The sequence below is a fragment of the Homalodisca vitripennis genome, unplaced genomic scaffold (assembly GCF_021130785.1).
Source record: "Homalodisca vitripennis isolate AUS2020 unplaced genomic scaffold, UT_GWSS_2.1 ScUCBcl_11331;HRSCAF=20554, whole genome shotgun sequence".
NCBI lineage: Eukaryota > Metazoa > Arthropoda > Insecta > Hemiptera > Cicadellidae > Homalodisca > Homalodisca vitripennis.
Window position 1 is genome coordinate 655 of NW_025787443.1, and position 12,393 is coordinate 13,047.

The 12,393-nt window shown below is 34.5% G+C and overlaps 1 long non-coding RNA gene across 1 annotated transcript; it reads right to left on the reverse strand.

The window, feature by feature from the left end:
• Positions 1 to 285: 285 nt before the first annotated feature.
• On the reverse strand, positions 286 to 4,362 carry LOC124374928. The gene is made up of 4 exons (XR_006923627.1): positions 4,254 to 4,362; positions 2,422 to 2,509; positions 1,419 to 1,558; positions 286 to 407 (listed from the first exon to the last, which is right to left on the reverse strand). It is a non-coding gene; the product is annotated as an uncharacterized LOC124374928 (long non-coding RNA).
• Positions 4,363 to 12,393: the final 8,031 nt, after the last annotated feature.

The window sequence follows — 12,393 nt, forward strand, 5'->3', positions numbered from 1 at the left end:
GCTCTCATTTAAGAATTTTCTTCTGGACTCCTATGGCGAGGCCATCCCCCGAACATGGTAAGTTACCTCAAAAAGTAGATTTATAAGGTACAAGTAATGATATACTAATGTTCTATTGCTTCTACCTGTAATTGTTTCAGGAATTATCAAACCCGTGCTGGACTTTTTTTACACCCTGTATAATAAAAATAAATGTACAATAGTTGTTCATTGACTCAAAGATAATAATTACGCCTGTTAAATTGAATGATGTGCTACAAGATTTACCTCTCTTCTGGTCCACACTGGAATCTTTCTGGAACTTGTTGAGACAAGAGGTGCTGCAGAAATCTTTGTGCCTGGAGTCGGGTTGCTCGAAGCGGACAGGGAGAGCCCCGGATCACATTGTCACACTGGCTGCAGGCCCCCTGCAATCATTTGTTCTCATTGGCTACTGTGCACCTCACAGCGAGTCTCATTCGTTAAAACCACAATGTGTGTTTAGTCACCATTTTGTTTTCTTTTGAATTCCGGTTTCTCACAGAGTACAATTTGAATATTTTAAAAAGAAAAGGCCATAAGACATCAATGAAACAAAAAAATAAAATTATCCGTAATTGATACACGAGTTCAGGTAACTTACAAAATGTAATGGATTTTTTTATTTTTCTACTTATAAAATCTAGTACTTTGGATGCCATTAATGTAATCTGTTCTTAGTGATAGAAATTGTGATATAATGCTCATGATATAAAAGCACGGAAATTGTTTAATGAGTGTTGAATCATTTCTTATGAAAAGGTTTAAAGATTTCCTAGTAAGGTTTTCATAAAAGTAAAAAATTGTTTGACAAATATCTCAAACACTTTTACAATATTATATATTTTTTATTATAACAACAGTTTCCACAATTTGATTATTTTATATTTTGTATAAATATGCACTTTAAATATGTGGACACATATTTTTTAACATCTTTTTGGATACTTATAACACTATTTGTATTTATTAAAAGTATTTATTTAAGTAACAATTCTAAAACTGTAAGGTAAAAAAAACTATCAATACAATACATATTATAATCATCTCACAACTCTATATATATTATTCACTCGGTATTATTCCAATCTTTACATACAACAATTTAAAAACAAGACCGATTTAATAAACTTATACAGACATACGACGACCACGCCTTGTAGATAACATATCTAGAGTGATATTATTATTTATTCAATGTTGTCAGATTTATGCAAGAAAACTAAATTATTCAAATGTAATCAGTAAGATGCGAGATAACAGAAGAGGTCATCACATTTGACACCAATTTAAAGCTTTCAAACTCTATTTTTAAAAATGGTTTGGCCATCTTGGAATAAATGCTATGTTTATCTGAATCATTGATGTAAATGTAATAAATAATGGAAACATTTAGTTACCTTATTATAAGCTTTCCGGAACTCTGAGAGACAAGTCTCAGAACAGAACTCTTTCTTCCCGTGCTGGGTTGGCAGAATGTACTTCAGCGGTTGTCTACTCTCGGCACACCATGTGCATATTTTGTTTTTAGGTGGTCGCCCTGGAATCATAAATTTTTATTAAGGCCTATATAATGAGTCCCAGTGTAGTTATATGTTTCTCCCTAACAATTGTTGCATACAATCTATACCGAATTAGGATGACTACTTCCGTCCAATGACCTTGAGACTTTTCCACACCAGTATCTGCAATGTCCTTCCACTTGTATGTTCCAAGCTGATCACTCAGTGAGCAATCTGTATGGGAATGTCCAAGACATTTGTGGACTCAGTATAAATGATTCAATTTAAATATATGTAAAGTTTTTTCCATACTCATATGTGGACGTTCTTGGAATACAGGCGTGAAATGGCCTTTTAAATGGTATTTTATGACAATCAAAATTCTCTGCATTTTGCTACTATTAAATTTTTTCCTTCTTCTTTCCTCATTGTGCTGCTACCTTTACATTAGTGTATGAAACTTGTATTACGTCACTTTAGTAAATTAATGACCTTTAAGACTTGATTCTGACAGAATCGTAAATTCTTAAATTGTATGCTTAGAAAATGTAGTAAGCCTATTATAATGTGTTATACAGTAATAAATGATTTAAATTCGAACTGTTAACACTTACTTTCTTCATTAAATTCAATAACTTTTTTTAGGATTATTGCAATTAAAAAAAAAACTTTCTCTGTTCCAACCACACTTGAAACTGGTGCAAGAGTTGACTTCACTATTTTCAACTACATTCGGGAATTTAAGAATTGCAGTTTGACGAGTTTAACTATGTTAGCAGACAACAAACTTTATCAATATAAAATCATATCTAAATACAGTTCTAAACAACAACACACACAATAATTTTAATTTTAAATAACAAACACACGATCATTTTGATGTTTATAATAGCTAGCTTACCTCTAACTTTTCCTTGAGGTGTAAGTCATTATATGTCAAGTGATTAACTGCTCAGGATGTAATTTCCTTTGGGATTGTCACTGCAAATCTGTAAAAGAGCACAATTTAAAACAAGTTATTATTTTTTCAGGAGAAAAATTCTATCTTTTGATTTTGTCCAAATTTATTGTCTACGTATTTCAAACAGACAGTACCTACTTTGTGTCACTTTATCATAACTAGATCATGTGTATAATTAAAGCACTGCAGAAGCAGAACTCTAGACCTTGCAATAGGACAGATAAAAATGGAATCTGAGGTTACTTAAACCGTATTATAAATATAGCAGCTGGCCTCAACAATTTCTATCCAATTGGGGAAGTAATCCTTAACTTACCTAGCACCTATACCTCATCATTGATGCTAAAATCCCTACTGTTCACGATCATTCAAAGATTGTTTTTGATTAGGTTGCTTTTTAATGTTATAGTCACAGCTCTTTAAAACATGTTTCCTGGAGATAAAAAAATTGTTTGGTAATTCCATGAAAAATTATAGATTTAATGTGGTAATAATTTTGGCCACAATGAAATCAGGCCCACAAAAAAATCAGCTGAAGCTATTGGTGTTTACAACAATATATGGGAGATGACTGGAGGAATACAGTTTTGTTTTTTTATATTAACCACGTCACCTTAGCTTTGGGGAGAAGGGTTGATTCAACGCAAAATTGAGTTAACCTTCCATTTCACTTTGCATTTAATGGCAGCTTCTGGTACAAACTGAATCGTGGTATCTGGAGTGAACATCTGTCTGAAGAGAAGCCATAAGACGTTGAAAATTAATTCTGCATAGTTTTGACAACAGAGACACTTAGCCTAAAAATGCTGTGCTTTGGGATCATGTCCAAAAACATCATAATCCACTTCAATTGTGCACCTGAGACGATGGTACTTTGGTATTATCAGTTAGAAGGCTTTTGGAACTTTTTGAAACTTTTGGAAGAGTTTTTCTCACCCGGAGAGTAAAAAAAAACTACATGATTAGAAAGAATAGACTTTACTTGACACTATGGAAATTATGTCATTGTGATGATCGGTACTTGTTTCTACCTCCCAAAAGGAAACATTATTTCTTTACTTTGATTAAATTTGATACTTTGGTATTATATGGAAGCCACACCGCCCCTATCTACTATTTGTTATTAGGTTATATAAGTAGATAATTATGTATGAATATAAATATAAAATGTTAATAACAAGCGCTCATGTAATCTGATCTTGAATTTAATCCTGGATGATCTTTCTCTGTTAGATAAAATAAATTGTTTCGTTGAATTTATAGAGGCTACAAGGTATATCAGGTTCACAAATTTTATCCTGCCTTGGGTCAAATAGATTATAAGGAGTCATATTACTGTAAATTTACCTTTCCAACATTTTTTTCCGCCGCTATTATTGGTGTAAAAGGTTGTAAAGAAAGAATGCATATTTGAATAGCCTAGCATATTAGTTTGTCATTGCATATTCTAAATTGTACAGGTCTACACACCATAACAAAAGAAAATCCTCCTTGTCGTTCAGGCATGAAAATTAATCTGAATCAAATATAAACCGAATTAGCAGAAAATAGAGGATGTGCCGGCTGGGAATTTGCATAGGCTGACGAACGTAATAAGACTTAATATGGCGTGAATGTAAACAGGCATATTGCAAGTTCTACAATGACAACGCAATGATTTTCAACCAACTACTTTCTTCACACTAAGAGAAAACTATTACTAAACTATAACTCATTAGTTAATTATGATAAAGTAATATCGACGTTTTATTTATATTAATAGAACCACGCACCTTATAATTGTCGAAATTTACACAAAGTCCAGAAAATCACATATAACTGAAAATGACAACACTACCATAACTAACATCGTCACCATTTTGTTTCTGTTTCAACCAAATTTCCAGAAAGCATTTGGATTTTCCGTCACACCTGTAAAAGCCAAGCCTGTATATACCCAAAGTATGTAAAACCATGAAAACATAGTAATAGTGGAATAAATCAAAGTGTATGGATGTAAATATGTATTGATGTATATGTATATATTGGCATGCTTGAATTTTAAAATTATGATTATAAATCAATATATAAAATGTTCTGCTTTTGATATATTAGTATTGCGCTCATTATTCCCGTAATTACAAAATAACATAGCAATCCGTTCTTTAAGTCAGTTTTTGGCCCCAAATATTTAACTCCATTCACGAAAAATAAAAATACAATGTTGTCGTTATGTTGTTTCAAACAGATCTTTGCGTGTGTGTTTTAATTAAATAAAGGTCTTTACTCTGATGAACATTTTTTAAATTAAACATCAAACCAGAACACGTAAGAAATTACCATTTTCCACGTCAAAATATTGTGATATTTATATATTTTCATTAATTTAATACATTAATTTATTTGGTTACCTTTTTTGCTTATAAACTACAATATCAATGCATAATCTTAAATTATTAATACTATGTGATATACAATTCGATCCAAATGTGTTCATTGTTTTTCGTAGAATAATTATGTTCTACGACGAAGTCAGATCGTTGAAATATTTGTATTTGGCCCTGATTGATTTTCTCATATGACTGCATCGATGCAGTCGACGCAGGGGAAACGGTGTCAAGCTGTTATGCCGACCTCTCTAAAGCGTTTCGACTGTGTTGATGTAGGCATTCTGTTGGACAAACTTCAGACAGTGGGCGTTCAAAATTCTGCTCTAAGCTGGTTTTCATCATACTTGACAAACCGAAGCCAAGTAGTTAAAATCCAACACCAAACAAAATCTGAAATTAGAAATTTTACATCGAAACCAGAGTTGATCCAGAGCGGGGTACCTCAAGGATCAATTCTCGGTCCATTACTGTTTCTGGTCTACATAAATGACATAACAAAAAGTATTCCAGAAAGCAATCTTTACATGTTTGCAGATGACACCACACTCTGACACTCATCACCAAGCATGCAGATCAGAATGTCTTGGAAGTTGATCTTTTCATAAAAGCAAACAATTTAGCCCAATTTTTTGCCAAAAATGGCTTGAAATTAAACCCCGAAAAAACTAAATGCATGACAATTCAAACAATTCAAAAAAGAAATTCCAAATTAAACAAGATCATTTGCTGACAGGTCTGTATGCATTGGTGAAAATAAGCTGTCCAAGGGCGTTTTTGTCCTACGCCAACCTAAGCAAACTTCAAAATCACAAACTATCTAAAAATATATACCATTGCTTGCTCGAGTCGCACATCTCCTACTCAATCTGCCTATGGGGGAATAGGGAGTCAAATCTAGAAAGGATTCTTGTTTGGCAGAAAAAGGCCATTAGGGCCTTTTTTGAATCTTCCACCTAGGGCTCATTGCAGAGATCATTTCAAAAAATCTGGGAATTTTAACAGCACCTTGCCTTTACATTTTTGAAATTTCGCTTTACATCAAACTCAATAACCTGGAATATGTAAATACAACACACAAATATAACACTAGACACAAAAACAATTTTTCTATACAGCACAGATTAAAAGATTTTTGAAAATAAGCCAAAATATGCAGGTCTGAAAATCTTTCAATCTCTGCCTACACAAATAAAAACCATTGCTGATGGGAAAAAATTTAAGAGTGAATTAAAATCATTCCTTATCACCAAGAGTTACTACTCAATGGGTGATTTTTTTGAAAATTTTTGCCATAGACCTGCCCAATCCCAATCCTAAAACTCAAAACTCAAAACCCGAAAACTCCAAGAGTTCATCCCTAAATACGCCCCTCTCCCCCCCAAACCAAAGTGACCCTTTACTACAATAGGCACTGTGACTCGTCCAACGCCAACATTGGTCAACTGGATATGACTTCAAGTACAAAGTAACAAAAGTACAAGTAAATAAATATGATATGTAAAACTGCAAAAACCCGATCGAGTGATTGTCTCCCATTGGCCGTTTGGCATTGTATGGTGTTTGATTGTTCAGAGAAGCGTGGGCTGCACGTGGATTTCAGTAGCTCGTTGGAGCTCTTCTTGTTATGACATAGCGTAAGCGGTCACTAGCTCAAAAAAGTGCGGGCCCCTTTGCCCCACTGTAAAACATATTACTAGAGTATGCAGACGGAGTTGATCTTGGTATGATTTGAGCACGAGAGGTCTCCCCAAAAAATGTACGTGCCCCGTTATAAAATCCCTTTAGGGTGGTTGTCGGAGTTGTTCAACAGATTGAATACATTCAACTATGTGTTCACCCCGACGTCAGTGACTGCTGTGAGTGATAAAGGTGTCACCAACTGTCCGTCTACCCGTGGACATCGGTCGTTCCCATAGGAGCCCTGAGGATCTAAGCCAAACGTACGGATCCCGCATGCCTGGCCTGAAGCGAGAACGACGTCGGTGAGTTGGCACCGTTCCATATAACAATTTTTTTTATATCGCTAATCTTGATCCTTTCCTAGTAATCTGTTTATTAAAATTATTTTTCTCTATTTTAAAACCATTCAGTCCGTATATACGGACGATTGCGGAAAAAAATTTTACTCCAAAAATATTTTTCTGTATAGACAATAAGAATGAACCAAAATACAAAAAATATTCGTAGGAAATGTAAGAGTAATTAGCTGTAAAATAACACGAACAAGTGGAAAAATGCAGCTTTCTAAAAAAATCAACATAACTTTTATAGTTTTTAAAATATTAATAAAAACGTGTTATGTTTGTATTAAGTTTAGTCTTCTCTTTCAATCGATATTATGTTTTATAGTTAAATATTATTTGAAACTGGTATTTTTGATGTGAAAATGTAAAAATATGTATTGTAAGTAAATATGTTAACGTATATTAAATTTAATTATAAGATTTGTTTCATAGTTTTTCATTAAAGCAAAATTAATTTTGCTTAATTAATTAATCAGTTAAAAATTAGAAAAATATCTCAAATATGTAACATTTTCTTTAGTGAGGAACATTGAAAAACGCCTCAAGTAAGGCTTGACAAGATCTTACATTACAGTACATAGAACTTGTAAGCAACTGAGATGAATACAAATCCCCGCCATCCTATCAAGTCTTTTAATCATTTTGCCTTGACAACATAATATATTTACACAAATAAATTTTTTTGTAATATGAATGTTTTATCCTCCTAGTTTGACCTGTAGCACAAGTCGGTTATGGCCTAAAATCTTGGACTGTCCAGACACAAAATCAAAATCAAACTGGAAAGTCGACAGCTGACTGACAAAACAGTTTTTAAACCTAGTGGTTTTTTTTCCTAGTCCGCTATTATTCCTTCGAAATTGTTTGTTTCAAAAGAAGTTTTATGTTAAGTGTTTTTTTATAATTTATTGTTTTTTAACTTTTTAATACCCGTGATTTAGAATTGTATTTGTTTTGAGATTAATTCACAAGAGTTCGATTCACAACCCCAAGAAAATTTGATGTTCAAATTCAAATATTTAAACAAAGGCTTAACCTAAAAATGTTTTTAAACCTACTCACTAAACCGCTATGACAGCCAGCCAGGCCTAATGAATTGTTTCCCGCTCGGAACGAAAAGTTCGACGTTAGACCATGAATGAAATGCCCTAACCTGTTCCCTCTTCCCGAATAACAAACCGAACAACGACTTCGTGAATCCCCCAAATAAAGCGACATATTACTAAAACTTGTCAAAATGCTTCTCCACCTCCTAAGAGTAGTACTACCCTCGTATGTGAGTGTGAGATTCATTCAAAAAACCGATTCCAAGATACTTGAAACCAACCCATACCAATGTTGCAGATCATTAGCTACTGTCTTCCTTTCACTCACAACAATGGACATGAAAAAATGGAATCACAGGATCTCACTGATGATATAAAGAAAAATAAATCACGATCCTAAGATCCCACCAATATTTTTGCGTGACGTAAATAATCCACCAAGAAAATAATAAAAAGATATTACAGTGTCAATGTAATTATCAAAAGGGTTATCACAACTGAAAATCAAAAGCTTCCCTAAATCGATTCAAGATAAACCTAACAGAAATAAATGACTACAGGAAACCTAACTAACTTTTATGAAAACAAATCAAGTAAAAGTATTTTCACGTTTAAGTAAATCCTTCCCCAGGACAAAAACCTTGAAAGTGATCATTCGTAAATGTTTCCCCTACTCTCTAACTGACGAAGAAATCATCAATCAAGAGTTAGTGTTGGAACATGGGTTTTATCCCGACCATTAAAAGTATCAAGAATTGTTTCAACAAAAAACAAAAGTCCAATGCCACTCTGTATTTGGTAGAAGCTGGAGGAATTCGGAAAAGTTGGGTCGTCGATATTATGAACCTTGAATCAATTGTTTCAACGCCATAAGTTTAAAGTGGAAATTAAAAAGGAAAGTCAAAAAACATCCACACAGTGTCCTGAGATGCCAAGACTTTTGGTCACACAAAAAAACTTCTGCAAAAGACTGGACCCTCGGCTGTGTGTCGGTGCTCGGGATCCCATCTCTATTCAGACTGCCCGGTCAGTAAAAGAAAACCAAAACCAGTGTGTGGTTTAAACTGCGGCGAGGAAAACATACTTCAAATTATCAGGAGGTGATAAATACTACTCGATGGGCATCCAAGCATGAAATTTGACCGGTCCGCAAGAAATCCTCCTATAGGGAACGACCAAGAATCCTCGTCACACAAGTTTACAACGGACACGAACCCGAAAACTCAACGAACCCTAGGGAAAAACTCAACCAAAATCATCTCCAACCTCGATCTCCTCCGTTGAATATGAACTCCCCCAGCTATGCTGAGGTGGCTCCATGCCGTCGTACATTTCCTTCAACTTGCAAACTCCGTAGAGGATCCACAATCTCTGGATAGCAGGTATATCATCTCAGGTCTTGAACGAAATAATAAGCAATGTATGTAAAAATACTCATACCCCAGGTTGAAAAAAAGCGTTATTCAGCAGGTTCAATTGCTTCCTTTCTTTTAAAAATGTCCCGTGACTAAAACAATCAGGCCCCAACTCTCTTTAAAAACTTTAATTGTTCTCAATTGTGAATGCCAATGGCGTTGAAAAGGACAAAAAACATCTCTGTTAACAGAGTTTCCTAGTAAGAGACATAATATAGATGTATTTAGGCAATGTGTCACTGAAAACTCACTTACTGCCCAATGATAAATGATAAAATAAGTGGCCTATTCTATTTACAGACAGGACCGAGTGGCTCCTCATGCCTCTGGGGTGTCGCAATTTTGATCAAAAGAAACATAAAACACCACGAATTTCTTGCTCCCCAGTTACAAAGTTTAGAAGCTGTTTCCATAAAAAATATTTTTACAATAATGGACTCAAACTTTTCATTAGTATCAGCATTACTTACCTCCTAACAAACGTTTCTGTTGATGTAGATTTTTAATAGGATTCTCTATAATAATAGTCCTACTATTTTAATGGGAAGATCTAAACAGTAAAAAAACCACTTTATGGGGATGTCGCACTAATAACCCAAAGGGTAATAAATTGAATGACTACTTGATCGCGTACAACTATTATATTATATCTGCTCCTGTTAGAACCAACAGTTTAATCCGTGGCAGAGAAACCAGCAACCTGACATATTAGGTATTGTTTTGTTTAATAATTTCAATGAACCGATTAGTACAGCCAAACCTTATGCGAGTATAAAACGTCTGGGACCACTTTAACCAGTAATATTGTAATTCTTTTGTTCAATTAGAACCCTGATTTTACCAATCCTCCATTGAACACTGCAATAAATGGTAAAGTTGACTGGGCTGTATTTCATAAACGAATTAGAAAAAAACTAATATTATCCCATTGCCGAATTGTTTACAGTCTTTCGAAGAATATATGACAACTGTGTACTACAATTACACTGAGCTGATTAAAAAAATTTCGGGTTAAAAAATGCAGTCGCAAAAACAATCACAAACCATGTTTTGTTTCCTAATCGCCCTCCGCAAAGAAATTCTTAATTTTAATTAAAGTAAAAACATGTTTTTAGGAGACGGTGGCTGAGACACCAGGCATCCAGAAGATCGCATGCAGCTTAACAGGCTCATTCAGGAAAATAAAATTCAGAATTAGATATTTTTCAAAATTAATGACTATCAGAAATATTTGTGATGAAATAAACCCCGGCGATAGTTCAATGAGGCTGGCAACCAAAAGAATTCTCAGAACCGCCTTCTACGATCCCTCCCCTTCAACAAGGCCAGGAGACGTACCAGAGTGACTCTGAAAAATGTGAGGTTATTGCGAATTATTTTGAAAATGCTTATTCCCCTAACCCTACTGTTAATTGCAAAACTGAAGATGAAGTCAACAGGTTTTTTAAATAGCACATTCTTATCTGCTGAGCTTCCCATCAGTATATCTTCAACATCTGAAATTAGAAATGTTATTCCCAATACCTACCGTTGAGGAAAGCTCCTGGGTATGACTTGATAACAAACTTAATAATAAAGGAACTCCCGCCAACAGCCATCAGCTATTAAAAACTTTATTTAATGCATGCCTACACGTTGCGTTACTTTCCTAAACACTGGGAAAACATGCTGAAGTTTATTGTATATCCACAAGCCCCGGTAAGCCTGTTAGGGAAATCCCTCTAGTTTACAGGACCCATTCAGCACTATACCCCACTCTGGCAAAAAGGTATTTGAAAAAGCTAATACAGAAGAGGACTAATGCAGATTAATTGAAGATGCTCAATTGTATTCCTCCCCACCAATTCGGTTTTAGGGCAAAACATTCTACTACGCAGCAACTTGCGAGGTTAACACCAAAACAATAGTGCATGGGTTTGAAAATAAAAGACACTCTGCTGCTTTGTTTCTGGATGTTGCTTCAGGCCTTTGACAAAGTATGGCACAAAGGCCTTCTGTATAAGCTATTTCAAATGGATTCCCAAAGTACTTGGCAAAAACATCATCGAATCATTTTTAGAAAAAACCGGACTTTTTCAGTTAAAAATATATACTACTCATTCCACTGTTCGACAGATCCGGGATGGTTGTGCCACAAGGCTCAATTTTAGGACCTATCCTGTCTTATTATGTTCATGCATGACCTACCCCATTCCAGCTCATTCTACGCTTGCTCTTTTCGCTGATGACACTGCCTTGATTTCCCAACATCAAGACATTGACACAGCAGTTGACATGCAGTCAGACTGATACAGACCTACTGTTGGGATTGGTTTCGTTAATTGGAAAATCGCACTTAACCCTCTAAATATGTGAAGCGAAAAATATTTTCGCTAAGAAAATTTCAATCCCTTTAAAGGCAGTCTAGGAAATTCAAGATAACATTCATACCATGGGAATGAAAATGACAGAACTGTTATATATTTGGGTGTCTTATTAGACTCTATACTTACTTCTAAACAGCACTTAAATTCAAAAATGTAAATCAAAGCAAACACAAGATGTGGCACCAAATGTACCCAATTATCAATAGAAGATCATCTCGTAAACTTAAAATGCGCTCTTTTAAATCCTACCAAGGAATATTCAGACCCCTCTTAACTTATTGATTGTTTCCAGTTTTGGGGTCCTTGCCTCCATAAATCAAAAATGAAACAAACTTCAAGTATTCCGAAACAAGTTTTTGAGAATAGACAACAAATTCTTTCCATGGTTTGTTAGAAATCGACAGATTCATAATGAATTAGAAATTCCGACCATCTGTGACTACATCCGAAAACTAAGTGCTACAATTTTCTAGAAAATCTGGACCAATCAACAGGTTGCTGTCCATTTTAACATTGGCCAAAGGAAAATGTCAACAGAAGACTGAAAGCACGTCTTGTTCAAGACATTTTATTATTAATTTGATAACTTACCTTGTTTGATCAAGTACTAATTTATTGTTTATTTTCTGTTAACTGTATTATGTTATAGGGTGTCTCCATTGGAGCAAAACCCACTAATGTTTATTTTTTTT